At 39.5% G+C, this 12,864-nt stretch overlaps 1 long non-coding RNA gene across 2 annotated transcripts in view; it reads right to left on the bottom strand.

The window, feature by feature from the left end:
* Nucleotides 1-12,864, bottom strand: part of LOC125183161 (uncharacterized) — an 86,331-nt gene that overhangs the window by 45,423 nt on the left and 28,044 nt on the right. For both annotated transcript variants that reach the window (XR_010833228.1, XR_007164584.2), the window contains exon 2: nt 6,734-6,855. This is a non-coding gene — a long non-coding RNA (uncharacterized lncRNA). The remainder of the gene's footprint in view (nt 1-6,733; nt 6,856-12,864) is intronic.

The raw sequence follows: 12,864 nt of genomic DNA, 5'->3' as shown, positions 1-12,864 counted from the left end.
CTATAACTGCAGCAACTAAAAAGGCACTAACGTGATCAGGAAATATTTCACAGATTTTGAAAGTAAAGCAGAAAAAGGAGAAGAACTAATCCTTCATCTCCTATCAGCTGCTCCTGTTGCCAGTGATTATGGCAATATTTCACAGGGAACATATGGCAATGTTTATAGCCATCAGGCAGTATTTCACAGAAGCTGCGACACCATGTGTCCACCAACTAGCCTTTCTGATTGCAATTAATTAGAGAAGAAGCAGGAGGCACTTTTTAAATAACATTAAGTCTCAGAGATTCCTGAAGTTCCATGGCCCGTGTACAAGACTAAGTGACAGGAAAGCCCATTAAGAGTGTAACAAGCCTCATACAGTGGATCTGTCCTTGAGGAACAAGACCTAATAAAAAATACACTCTTTAAGGAGAGTAAGAAAGAACAGAAGTATAATAAACAATTCAGGGTGGTGCCTTGCAAGCCTGCAACAATAAGGAAACATTTGAAGACCTTTAACATGCCATTTTATGGAACAGATTCTGCAGAAAAGCTGCCACAGTGAAAGCTATAGCAGTTGTTTTATAGTTGCCAAACCCAAGAGGATGTATATCAAAATTACGTGGGGATCCATTAAGGAGCCAAGACTTATGAAATATTCTGTGGCAGTCATTTCGTGATTCCTATTTTAATAAAAGCAAGCAAGAGAGAAATTAAGAATAATAAACTACCTGATAGGTTTTCATACAGCAGTGGAAAGTGAAACTTTCCCAGCCAGCCCCTACAGTTGAATCCAACACTTTCAGGTAGCAACCCTGGGGGATGGAGCAGGTGGGCAACGCAGCCCCCACACCCCAGGACTTTCAGCAACACTACAGAGAGCACCGTGAACTACAGTGCAGTGATTCCCACAAAATAGCCTTCCATCACAGGGGAATTCTCTCAACCCAGCCCAACCTGATCCACTGGAGATGAGCCAGGAGAATCATGCTCACAAAAAAAATTGTTCCAAAACTTATGCTATAGGTAACAGATCGGGCAAAACAGATATTAAAAACTTCAATATCATGTTCCTGATTTGGGGATTGGCTCATAGCATCCTCTCCCCCTTACTGGGCAACTTTGTCCTCACAAGAAAGTATTCCCCATGCAACTTGCTTCTCTGCTCCTCCTTGTGTTGGACTGGGACATTGCCTAGAGATGACGGATAAGAAAGCAAGGTCAGGTAAAATGTCTCAGCTCTGGTCTCGGCAGAGCTCCTCTCTGCCAGTTCTCCGAGGTCTAATCATTAACTGAGCTCACCCTGCAGCTCTTCCCACAGTGAATGTACAAATGTATCTCTTTCTCTTCCCTCCAGACTCTAATTCTTACGAAACTTCTAGAAACTCAACACCTTTGAGCTCTCTCTCCACCTGCCAAATTTGGCTAAATTGCCCAGCCACATCAGAGGTTATTAAGACACACTAACAATGCAGTCATCCCAGCCTCATTTCCTTAAGAAGGAAGGCTTTTAAACTTCTCTACCATTATATTCTTGTTATTTTAGCTTTCATTTCATTTCCCCAAACATCTAGCAGCCAATTTTTATTACAGAATTCTCATCCTGAGGCTTGAGACACAGAAAATGCAAATGGTAATAATGGAGGCATTGATTTTTATTAGTCTTAAGAGCAAAATTCCACATTACCTTTTTGAGATCTGCCATGAGTATAATCTCATGGCCACAATACACCTGCCTAATTGCAATACAATAACCTAGGATTTGTTCTCACAGATGTGACATGACAGCAAATACAAGCCATGTTTAAAAGGATGTCAGATGGTTGTGATGGTTAAAATCTTTCCGTCAGCACCAGGAAGACTATTTTAAAACTCCAGATGCAGCCCTGACACCAATCAGCAGCTAAAAACAAGCCACCATTCCACCCACCGCTACACTTGCATGATGACAACAGGGTAACTTAATAAATAAATAAATAAATGCACACTGAAATAAAGTGACAGCTGGCAACTTCACCGTCCTTGTCTACACTTTCCTAGGAGCAGAGTTAATATTTTGAGCTGTGCACGCAGAACGCTTTCAAGGTTTGTTCGCCATCAAAAAAGTTCCCCAACTGTGAGGCTGACAGCTGCCACTGACTTTAACAGCTATACTAAAGTTCCCAGCACAACTTATAGTGGCTTCTCTAGAATTTAAGAGGATCTTCAATGCTGAAAGCAAATTGCAATATATTCCTTAATAAAGCACATTTCAATGAAAAGATGAACAATGGTGTTCAGTGAGAAACTCCTGTCCAATATGCTACCCACCAGCTGAGGTGCCATCACTAACAGCACCATCCTATTACTCGTTATTTTTAGGACAGCCGCACAATGGCTGCTGATAATCAAGAGCTGTAGCAGGGATCACCCTCCCCAATTAAATCCCCACTTTCCCCCCTTTCAGAAGGCTCCATGGGCGCACTGCTTCCTGCAGCTGGGGCTGGGAGCTGGGCAGAGCAGGCCCAACCCATGCCCAGAGGGCACATGAAAAATATTCACAACTGCTGAGGAATTATTTGATTTGAGTCCCCCACCTGATGTGCTGTCAGCCCACTGAGTGATCAGATAACTAAATGAGAAGGAAATGGAAGAACCAACATGTTTCTGGTACTCCTGTCTAACACCTCCCAATAACTCAAACACTGCCCCAAGGAGCTACCAGAAGGGCCGAGGACTGGCTCCAGTGCACGCGGCCTGGGGGGACTGGGCCAGAGGGTCTGGACTCCACCCCGGCTTACACTGCATCCATAGAAAATAATTAAGAGCTGTGAAGAGTCATTTTAATAAATAATTGAATTTTCACCATTAATATTAGAGATCTGTTGTACACTGACATACTACAAAGCATTTGCTGCTCACTCCAGAATTTATTTGTACTCACAGTTCCAAGACTTAATTTTCATTAGGCTAATACGTGAACTAGAGTTAAAGTTGGGTTGAAATAATTTTTTTCCCTGTTTTCACAGTGAAGTCATGAAGAACTCAATTAGATATGCTCTTGTTAAACAGACCTTGAAAGAGTCAAGCTCAAGAGAAAGAACAAGTCCAAACTTTACGTTCCTAAGTACCTAAGTAGGTATGTAGAACATACCTAAGCATAACATGCTATTACCTGGATTACCTTTAACATGAATAAATGGACAATATGAAATATATCTTGATAAATATGCTCTTTTATGTTTCTAGAATATTAGAATATTCTAACTTTCTTGCACATACTGCTTAGAAGGGAGTACTATTATTGAATGTCACAGGCTGCTCTGTCACCTTTGCAAGTATCACATAGGGGAACAACTGAAGCCAAAAAAAAAAAAATAGTTGAAACTACATGAAACTACATTAAGCGTGAAACTTCTGAGATTCCTTCTGCCCAGAATACTGATATTACAAATGACAATAAAAAATAACAATAAAAATCCAACTTAGAACCAAGACAGCTTTTCCTGTAAAAGCAGATTTAAATATTCTGAGTTCTTAATTTCATTCTTTGGATGCTTTTTAATGATGCATTAGTCCTAGTAGCCATGTACTATGCTATTAATAAAGATGATGCTATCTTCCAGGTTAAACTCTCATTGCATTAAATAAAAACCAGAAATCTAATCTGCAGAATAAATATTAAGTGTAACTGTCTTAAGCATTTGCATACATGTATGGGGAAAAGTAACACATTACTAGTGCAAGAAGATTCTAACTGAATTGTGCAATTAACAGTTAAAAGAATGAAAATGAAATTTGCTATCAAAAATTTTCATTTGCTATTTTTCCCTGAGAAAACTGTCATTTAGCTAACATTTCTGAGAAATTCTTTTCTCCCGTTTTAATAGCTGCTTCAATTAAATTTCTTGTCGTTCCAACTCTAAAGATGCTTTGGACAAGAGTGACAGAATCAAAATCGCTAATTACTGCAGAAATCTAGTATTAAGAAAAAATGAGAAGCAGGAAAAAAAACACCTACCAATGGACAAGGAATCACCAAGACGAAAAATATGCATTCTATATTATTCATCTTAACCGAGTTCAAAAGCTTAACTAAGAATACAGACAATATTATTAAACAGCTTAACTTTTTGTTCAGGGTCAATTATAACTTTGAAATAGATAATTAATATGTCTCTTTCCTCAGCCAGCACCATCAGGTTACAATTTACGGCTTAGGAAAGAACATTATCTTGAGTTCCCAACAGAGAATTTTTCTTCAAAGGAACACGTAAAGCCATTATACACCTTTTGCAAAACAGTACTTAAATGTGGAGGGTAATAAGTGGGACAGGGACACTTATAGCCTCTGCTACGCTATCCTGAAAGGAATAGTGCCCCATGCACTTTTAAGGAAGATCTTTGACAATTAAACCCATGCTGTGATGGGCAGACAAAAACGTTGACGCTTTTGGTTTTGGCAGATTGGAGACCTGCAGGGTCATGTATGTACTACACTGAAGCAAAGTGCATAAATAACTCTTGAAGGTACTTCTGAAAGAGCAGCAGGGTTATGCCAGACTCCTCAGCTGTAAAACAACATGAAAGGGTTGAAGGAGAAGGGGAAGATCTGTTTTGATTTTTTTTTTAATACCAGCATACGTTATTTGAAGAAAAAGAGTGGATCCCCATGCTTGTCTACGTGCCATGTACCCAAGGGCTTTGACCTGCAAATCCCACAACCCCAAAGCTGCATCATGATAGTGGGTGTTCATCCTATTTTGGAAAGGGTTAAACAAGTCTAGGTCATCAGATGAGATCTGTGGCTCACTTTTAGAAAGGGATGAGTTGGCTATTAATATATATATCAGAAGCATCCAAGCCTCAGTAAAGCATTTTGGTTTCACACTGGTATTCTAATCATATTCTTTTGTTTGCTGCTGTAAAGTAACATGTAATTTTGTGTCATAGCTATAACACTAATGGACAAAGATCTTTGTTGGAATATTTTAGCTTTGCCAAAGAATCCACTGCATTGCAAACCAAACCAAGCTGATCTACCATCAGAACAGTACTTTCACGTGCTTGTGCTTCTTGTGTTTTGTTTTTAATCTATTTTCCCATGAGATCAGAATTCACATGGTGTTGCTTCTGTTGAGAGGAACACTGACAATCAGCTTATTTATACTTTATTCACATTTGCTTCAACTGAAAACTACGGATGTTAGAATGATATTTGCAAACTAATTTGTATCCACATTTTACACTTTGAAGGCAGTGATAATTCTCCATGAATTCAAAATTCTCCCTGTCATTTTGTCTTAAAGGAAATGCAACAGTAAACTAGTAACTCTTACCTTTTGATTATACTCCAACATATCTGCAAGACTCAAAAACAGCAAAGAAATGTAGGATCCATTTCTGCAGAAATGTAATCCTTTTCTGCATTATCACAGACCTGCCAGACAATCAATTTGAGTCTTGAACCCCTTTTTTTCCTGAAAAGTCATTATCATAGATGAGAAATTGTGAGAGGTTGTAAGATGGTTATTTTAGTTGTTTCTTGGATGTTGCAAACCTAGACCAGATCACTGAGTGGTTTATAAAGTATTTCTGCTCCAAGGACCTCGTCCTTGAAGTTGCAAAAAAAGATGCAAAAACTAGAAGCAGCACAGTACATGCAGGCAAAGGCAGAAAAGCATGTACAGTTTCCCCTTTCCACTACATCACAAACTTATTTTTTCTCCATCATCTCTCCAAAAATTGCAGCAACATTGCTGCTTCCTTCAGCAAGGTGTGTGTTTTCAAACTCCACCAATCTAACACATTTTCAGAGTATGCTCTGAGATGGTTCTTCCTACATTCTCATCTCTCCTCGTTGATTTATTGCATTAAGCAGTCTGTAAATATTATCACTTTATAGTTGAAAAGGATGCACAGTAACTATTTAGCATTTCATTATTTTCTTTGTCAAACACTATTTGTTTGCTTTCCCATTAGGTAGCAAAGTGGGTTTTTTTAATCATTTTCTTGTTTCCTCTGTACTCATAAACCTTTATCTCGTTCCCTTTTACACTTGTTACCAATAGCGTTTTCGTCATTCTTTAGTTTATACCCACATATCCTTAACTCTTGTCTTTTTCCATTAATTTCCCCTCATTCAAATATTGTGCAAGTACTAAAAAACTCTGCTTTTACACCTTTTCTAGCTAGAGCAAACTGTAGGAAACAAGAAATGACAGCCATCTGTGTCACTGGTGATCTGGTCTTAGGAAAGAAAGAATCTGACCCAATTTTAATAAACAAGTTTTCTTACTAACCTTAAGTTAGGGTCAGAACAAAGCCACCTCAAAAACTGAAAATAAATCAGGTGTGCTAGTATTTATATACTAGTGTATCTGTGTTTTGCTCGTTTACTGTATTTCCTACACAGATAAAGTTCCACACTCAATCTTTAGTGACAAAGTATTTCGTGAAGGGTTCATCTCGATTAATTTTACCTGAAGTTATGGGCTACAGCATGCCAGGACCAGGATACAGGTTTATTTCAGAATTCAGGAGGATGCCAGGAGAAAACACTGCCAAACCTCACCATGACTCCTGGTGCTCTCTTATCTCCCACAGCAGTATCCAGAATTTCCCTATTTTCAGGGCTCCTTCCACAACCAAACTGCCTCCATTTGGATGTGGATCAGAGCCTCAAAAGTCACTGACCCCAAAGTCATGTGGGGTGACCAACGGGGATGATGACAACACAGGAGCCCCCAGACACCAGCCAACAGGAGCTCACCTCTGTCTGGACCCTAGTTTGAATCTTCTCTGACCTCCTCAACCATTTTCTGCCTTGCAGCTGGTCGGTACACGGAACCGAGGAGCTCAACGCTGCTCTTCTGAGAGTAAGTCCAACCAGTTCTAAAAGCAAATGAATAAGGGCGAGTTGTTAGAGCACAGCCACTTCTACACTGAATAGCAAATGTAATGTAGCAAATCAGTCTAAATACAATTAAATGTAAGGACAGGATATGTATTTTGATATCCTGTTCTAACAGTTGTTTATTTCTTGGTCACTTATTTCATTGAAAACAGGCTCTTCTCCTCTTTGGCTTCACAGTGTAATGTCACATTGTCCTTTCTTTTTGCCCATTTTTCTCTTTGCATGTATTTGATAGTTTTGTTTTTAATAAAAGTGGAGGTGTTCTTGGCATTTCTACTGCAACAGCAGGGCTTGAACTTAAGGTCAAATGAAAGGAACAGTGTGTTCAGTCACCATGGCAACCATACCAGTCTAATATCAGGTACTAAGATACCAAGAATGAAGTGATAAAATCACTACATTAGTTTAATAAACAAGTTCCATTGTCATCATTTTACTATATATATGGTTCTTTGAAAAATATCAAATTTCAGAATTTGCTCTGCTTGGCCTATTATTTATTATCTAACAAAAATGAAAAATCATTTGCTTTCTCAAGAGCTTCTGAAACACAGATATATCAGGAACCCATTAAGGCTGCTATACATTTTAAAGCCATATTCTAGGTATGCCACCTTTCGCAGACCCTAAAGCCCTAAAAATCTTAGTTTGGCATTTAATTTCAATTATCATTTTACATTTTTCTACTCTGCCTCAACCTTTTAATAAATGTATAATTAAATTTTAAATACAAATGTTAACATGTCAAACTACAAACCCAAGAGCACACCTTAAAAACATTTTATACCAAGAGGATGAAACCAAACCAAAGCCCTTCTTGGTGCGCCTCCAACAGCCACAGAGAGCTGCTCCTCGGGTATGCCTCCTGCATCCCAGCCTGACACCCCACTCCAGAGCTGGTTCCCAAGGCAGGGCCAGGAGCAAGCAACCCGCTCCCAATGGCAGCGAGATTAAATTCCCGCAGAGCTAGCTGGAGCTGGCTTCAGGTACCCTTGCAGCAGGTGAACGGGACAGAAGCTGCCAGGCCAGCAATTAATGCCATATGATTCAAAGCAAGCACCCTAAGAAGCCCCTGAAAGCCCAGATGGCCACCAGGCAGTAAGAGCACGCTACCACCTGTAACGCCGGAGTGAGGGCACGCCATCCTCGCTCTGCCTCCACACCGAGCTCCCGGGCAGCCTGGAGTCAGACGGCTGACAAAGATGCCAGAGGCACATCACAGCACCACGCCGAGGGTGCGGCTCTGGAGCAGAATTGCTAATAAGACACAGATTTACAGTGTCAGTTTTGGCTAGTGGGGACAATAGTGGCTAGAGAAACCATTAACACCAATTTCCATATTATACATAATTCTGCAAATGAAAAAGAATAGGGCCAAATGGTTCTGAGAATTCAAGATAACTCCAGAAAGTCAGGAAATCCAACAGAGTCTGAGCAATTTAGTTGTGAAATAATTTGAAATTACTTTGCATAGTAATAGGATTCTGGAGCTATGTTGTTAACCATGCAGAACAGCCACATTGACTGAGAGCTGCAGTAGAGGAAAACAAAACGTTTTTCCACAGCAGAGCACTCTGAGACATTTTTGTGTCATCTTTACCCAGGTAAAGAGCAGAACTCACCCACCACGAATCATCAGCATAACTTCACTCAAAAGACAGAGATAATTCACCAGCCACCACCAAAAGGGACACTGCTCAATTTCATCAGCCAAACTAAAACACTCAAAATTTCTGTAGTGTGTTATATTTCCTTGTGTGCACCTCAGACACATCAGTGTCAAGATGTCATCACTGCAAAAACTTCATCTTTTCAGTATAATATTTAGAAAACAGGTTAATAATGTCATCTATCTTTTGATAAATATATACAGTTAATATTTACTTTCCAAATGAAGTCAGACCAAAAATGAATTGCTGAATTACAGCAACATACTTTTAAGCAGATACTGAAGTACTCCTGAAGCCATTACAACTTGTACACTCATCTGCTTCTCAGAGCATGTCATTTTGTATTGATTTTATGCAATTGTGTCAACCTGACATTGGGGAACTAGAAGTAGCCTATGGTCTTCCAATCACATATCTATACACAACCTCAAGTACTGTAAGGATTATAGCTGCAACTGCCAGTTTCTGTTAAAAAATAAAAAAATCTCAGGGCAGAAGGACAAGCTGACCTAATCGGTGGGTTGTTTGAATAGGTTTTGCAGTGGGGGCACAGCTAATCCTTGGCTGACAGTCGAGCCTATTTTTTTTTTTTAAATCCATGATTAATGGACTTGACATCCATGTTCCCACAGCTTCCACTAAACATGCAGTTCAGACCTTATTGTTAAATACCACTGAGATCACAGAAAACTAAACTCTTATGACAGTGGAAGGACTGTGCCAGAGGGCAGATTTTTCTGAGACGAGTATTGGATTACACTAGATATATAACAGAATAATAGGGCACTACAAAAAGGTTGACGATCTTGGGCCCCTGAATACCTTACATCCTTAAAATGAGACTAAGCTTTCGAAATGGAAAATAGGTTGTATGAGTTAAGAGATCTAAAAAGATAACACGTTATCCAAAATTATACTGGGAGACTACATGCCCATATGATGCGCTTATCCTGTTTAAGTCAAAGGCACGTGCAATCAGCTTGACCTTTCACTTTATATTTACTCACTAATCAAAATTTTAAAACAGTTTGACTGAAGCACTGATAGACATCTCTCCTCCAGAACTTGCAGGTTTGGATGTGAGCAGAGAGACAAAATTTGGAAATAAATTTTAAATCCTTAAAGTCTGAAGATGTTTGGATCCAATTAACATCAATAGAACCACATGTTCACAGACAGAAAAGAACAAAACCTCCAGACAGATAACCTTTTTTCTAACTACTCTGAGGTATAAAATTTAATTTCCTACCTTCTGCACTACCTACACACAGAATGTTCTGGCTACTCCATATACTTGTTTTCTAGCCTCTGAGCTTCTATTATAAAAAAATGCGTTGATGACTATTTCCTAATTTCTGTTCTTCCTGTACATTTTGCACAGAAGCCCATAAGAAAAAAAAAATAGTAAAGCATGTCAGTCTGAAATGGAGAAGCAATGTCAGTTCATAAAGGGACGTTGTTTAAACAGTTAGCTCTGTCTGAACTATCCTTGTTTTAGACTAGGAAGTATTTCAAACCTTAATTACAGCAGTCTGCAAGACCGTGACAGATCTATCTTTTTCTTATGGGCATCTTGCCAAAATGAAGCATGAATTCTACTTTTAAGACGACCATACTTAATTAATGTTTTAGCTAACTTTATGTTGCTTGCATGATTCAATAGACTACTTTTGGCTCTGGAAAGTACATCTGTCTGCTGCGGGTTTCTAGGGTCAAAGCTATTTTGCATACGTTTTCACAATTTCTCATTATCATCTTTGTATCCCTAAAGATTTTGATTTTTAAATGTAAAGTACAGAGAACAGGAAACTGAAATTTCCAAATTTGCTTTTAAAAAGTCTACTCTGAATCCTCTTTGCTATATCAAAATTCACTACTTGATTGCTGCTTTGGTATGTTATTATAGCATTCTGATATGTATTTAGAGCAACAGCTCCATATAGGAAGAAAAATAATAGAGATGGAAAAGCTGAACTCAGTAAGGATAAAAACAAACACGTTACCCACTGACACCAGCACTCAGCCAGTATTTCATCTAGAGCAGCTGTCCTGTACTGACTTGTTGCATGCTGTTTCTGCTGAGAGAAAACCTAAAGGCTGTATTTCATTGCTGCAGCAGTTTTTCCACAATTATCATAGACGTTGCCCTGCTTTCTGAATGCAGACAGAGCCCATTTCTTCTCTTTGCTTGTTGTTCCAAGCCCACTCTCTACCTCTCACACACCTGTTTGCTGGATGCTCAATGACAGCCACCTGCCTGGCTCCGGGACTCCTCACAGCCCAGTCCAGTGACCTTTCTCTCAGTTATCAAACACTGCCACAGGTCTATCTAACTCTGAGTTCCTGTGTTGGTGTAGAAATGAAACCCGACATTATACAGCCCAGCAGCTGGCCAGTACTGTGGGAAACTGGGGCTTCAGCTGGGGATTCCACCAAACATTGTCATTTTCTTTTACATTTAAACATAAGGCAAGGTAGTCATTATCTTCAACAACTGTCATACCCACCACCTTCAATGAGGTTCAACTCTAGTGTTAGCTGTAATAAAACAAGTTTCAGCTCTGCCATCAGCTCAGGGTCTAAAGTGACATCGTATCTATGAGCAATCCCGAACAGAGTTTTCCAATGTCACACAATATAGGCAAAACTATTTTTATATTTACACTTTCTGATCTCCTCTCCAAACCGAGTTTCTCTCTACCCACACATCAATCCCTGTCTCTGCCTTTACTCAAGTCCTCTGTGGCAATTCTGTAATATTGGCAGCTCTTAAGGGTGAGGCTGTATCACGGCACAGGAGGCAGCACAGCCCACCCACACAACACGGCCTTGCTTTAATGCTGCCGCCGATCCCCTCCTCAGCCAGGCCCGGGCTGCGCAAAGCCCCAGCACCACAGGCCCTGAGGGCAGGGGACGGCCACCGCCCCACGCCATCCCCAGCTGGGCGCTGCCAGCTCCTGACAGGGCAGATGACTGATTGAAGTGACAGGCAGGGTTTCAACAGGGAGAGGAGCTTGTTTTAGCACAGGCCTGTCTACTTCAGTAAACCTCCAGTTTTATCAGCTCCATGCAACTGGCTCATTTAGAGCCGGTCGGCAGCAGTCCATCTCCTCGCAGCACCTTGTCAGTGACAGCCCGCAGGTGCCAAAGTGTGCCAGTTTGGTACGAGTCAAACCCTGCTGCAAACAGAGATTAACCTGCAAAATCGTGCCAGGCTCCTTTCAAGTATACTCTAGCCAGGCACAAGGATATACTGATTCTATCAGACTCAGTAAACTTGCTTTAGCCTCTCCGTGTCCTGCATCTCATTTGCATTCACTCTAGAGGCTGAATAAAAGTAACTGGTGACCCAGGCAGCCCAGCTACCACACAGGAACCACGTGAGCAAAGAGATGTCAAAATAGCCTTTGTATAACAGAGTAGTTTGTCAGAAAACACTGGAATGGCTTTCAAAAACCTGCATAACCATGTAGAAGATGAAATATTAATAGCTTTAATATTAAAATACTTGATTAAATTAATATTAATTCATGATTAAATTTTAAAGAGTTTCATATTTCATAAGAAAATCACAGCGAAACTACCAATAGGGATTTAACATGTGAAACCAATTATACAAGACCATTAAGTAATGCCTCGAAAAAAAAAATAGGGAAAGTTTTCGTTGATAAAGATGAATTAAGGACATTTTGTTTACAAACAGCACCATTTGTGTAAGTCCTTACTGGAAAGGAGATTTGCCCTCACTCACAAATGTTGCATATATGTTAATAAAACACTAATACATTAGTCTGCTTCAACTCTTTTACATACAGAGCCTTAACTCTTTTTCTTTATATATACATTCTGGTCTATCAAAACTGTTAATTATGGGCTAGTTTTCTCTTGTCAAAAAAAAAAAAAAAGTCATAGCAACACAGAAAAGCAAAACCTCTGAATTCTTTCTCTGATTATTGTATAAAGCCCTCTTAGAGAAGCTGACTTACTGACAGCTGAAGACAAAAAGCTTTGATTGCATTCAGTTGTCTTCTGACACAAAGCAATGGGGACAATGGAGAGTTTTTCAAGTGGGTCTATTCATTTGTTTTGCTACTAGTTCCAAAGCCAGAAAGCTGACTTCTTTCTCAAGGATCCAATTTTGCTTTCCATAAGCACACCTGTAATTACATACATGTTATTTTTAAGAGTTCATTTTGATAACACAAAATTTATTTAAAGCATAAGCAATGAATTTTGTTCAGTTATTCCATCTCTCTTATATTTTCCTTTAAAAACAATTCTTTTTGTCCTTTCTCAAGTATTCATGCTGCCAAACAA

This window comes from Anser cygnoides, chromosome 8 (assembly GCF_040182565.1).
Source record: "Anser cygnoides isolate HZ-2024a breed goose chromosome 8, Taihu_goose_T2T_genome, whole genome shotgun sequence".
NCBI classification, from domain to species: domain Eukaryota; kingdom Metazoa; phylum Chordata; class Aves; order Anseriformes; family Anatidae; genus Anser; species Anser cygnoides.
The sequence above is the reverse complement of the archived record's forward strand: the minus strand, read 5'-3'. Positions and strand labels throughout refer to the sequence as shown.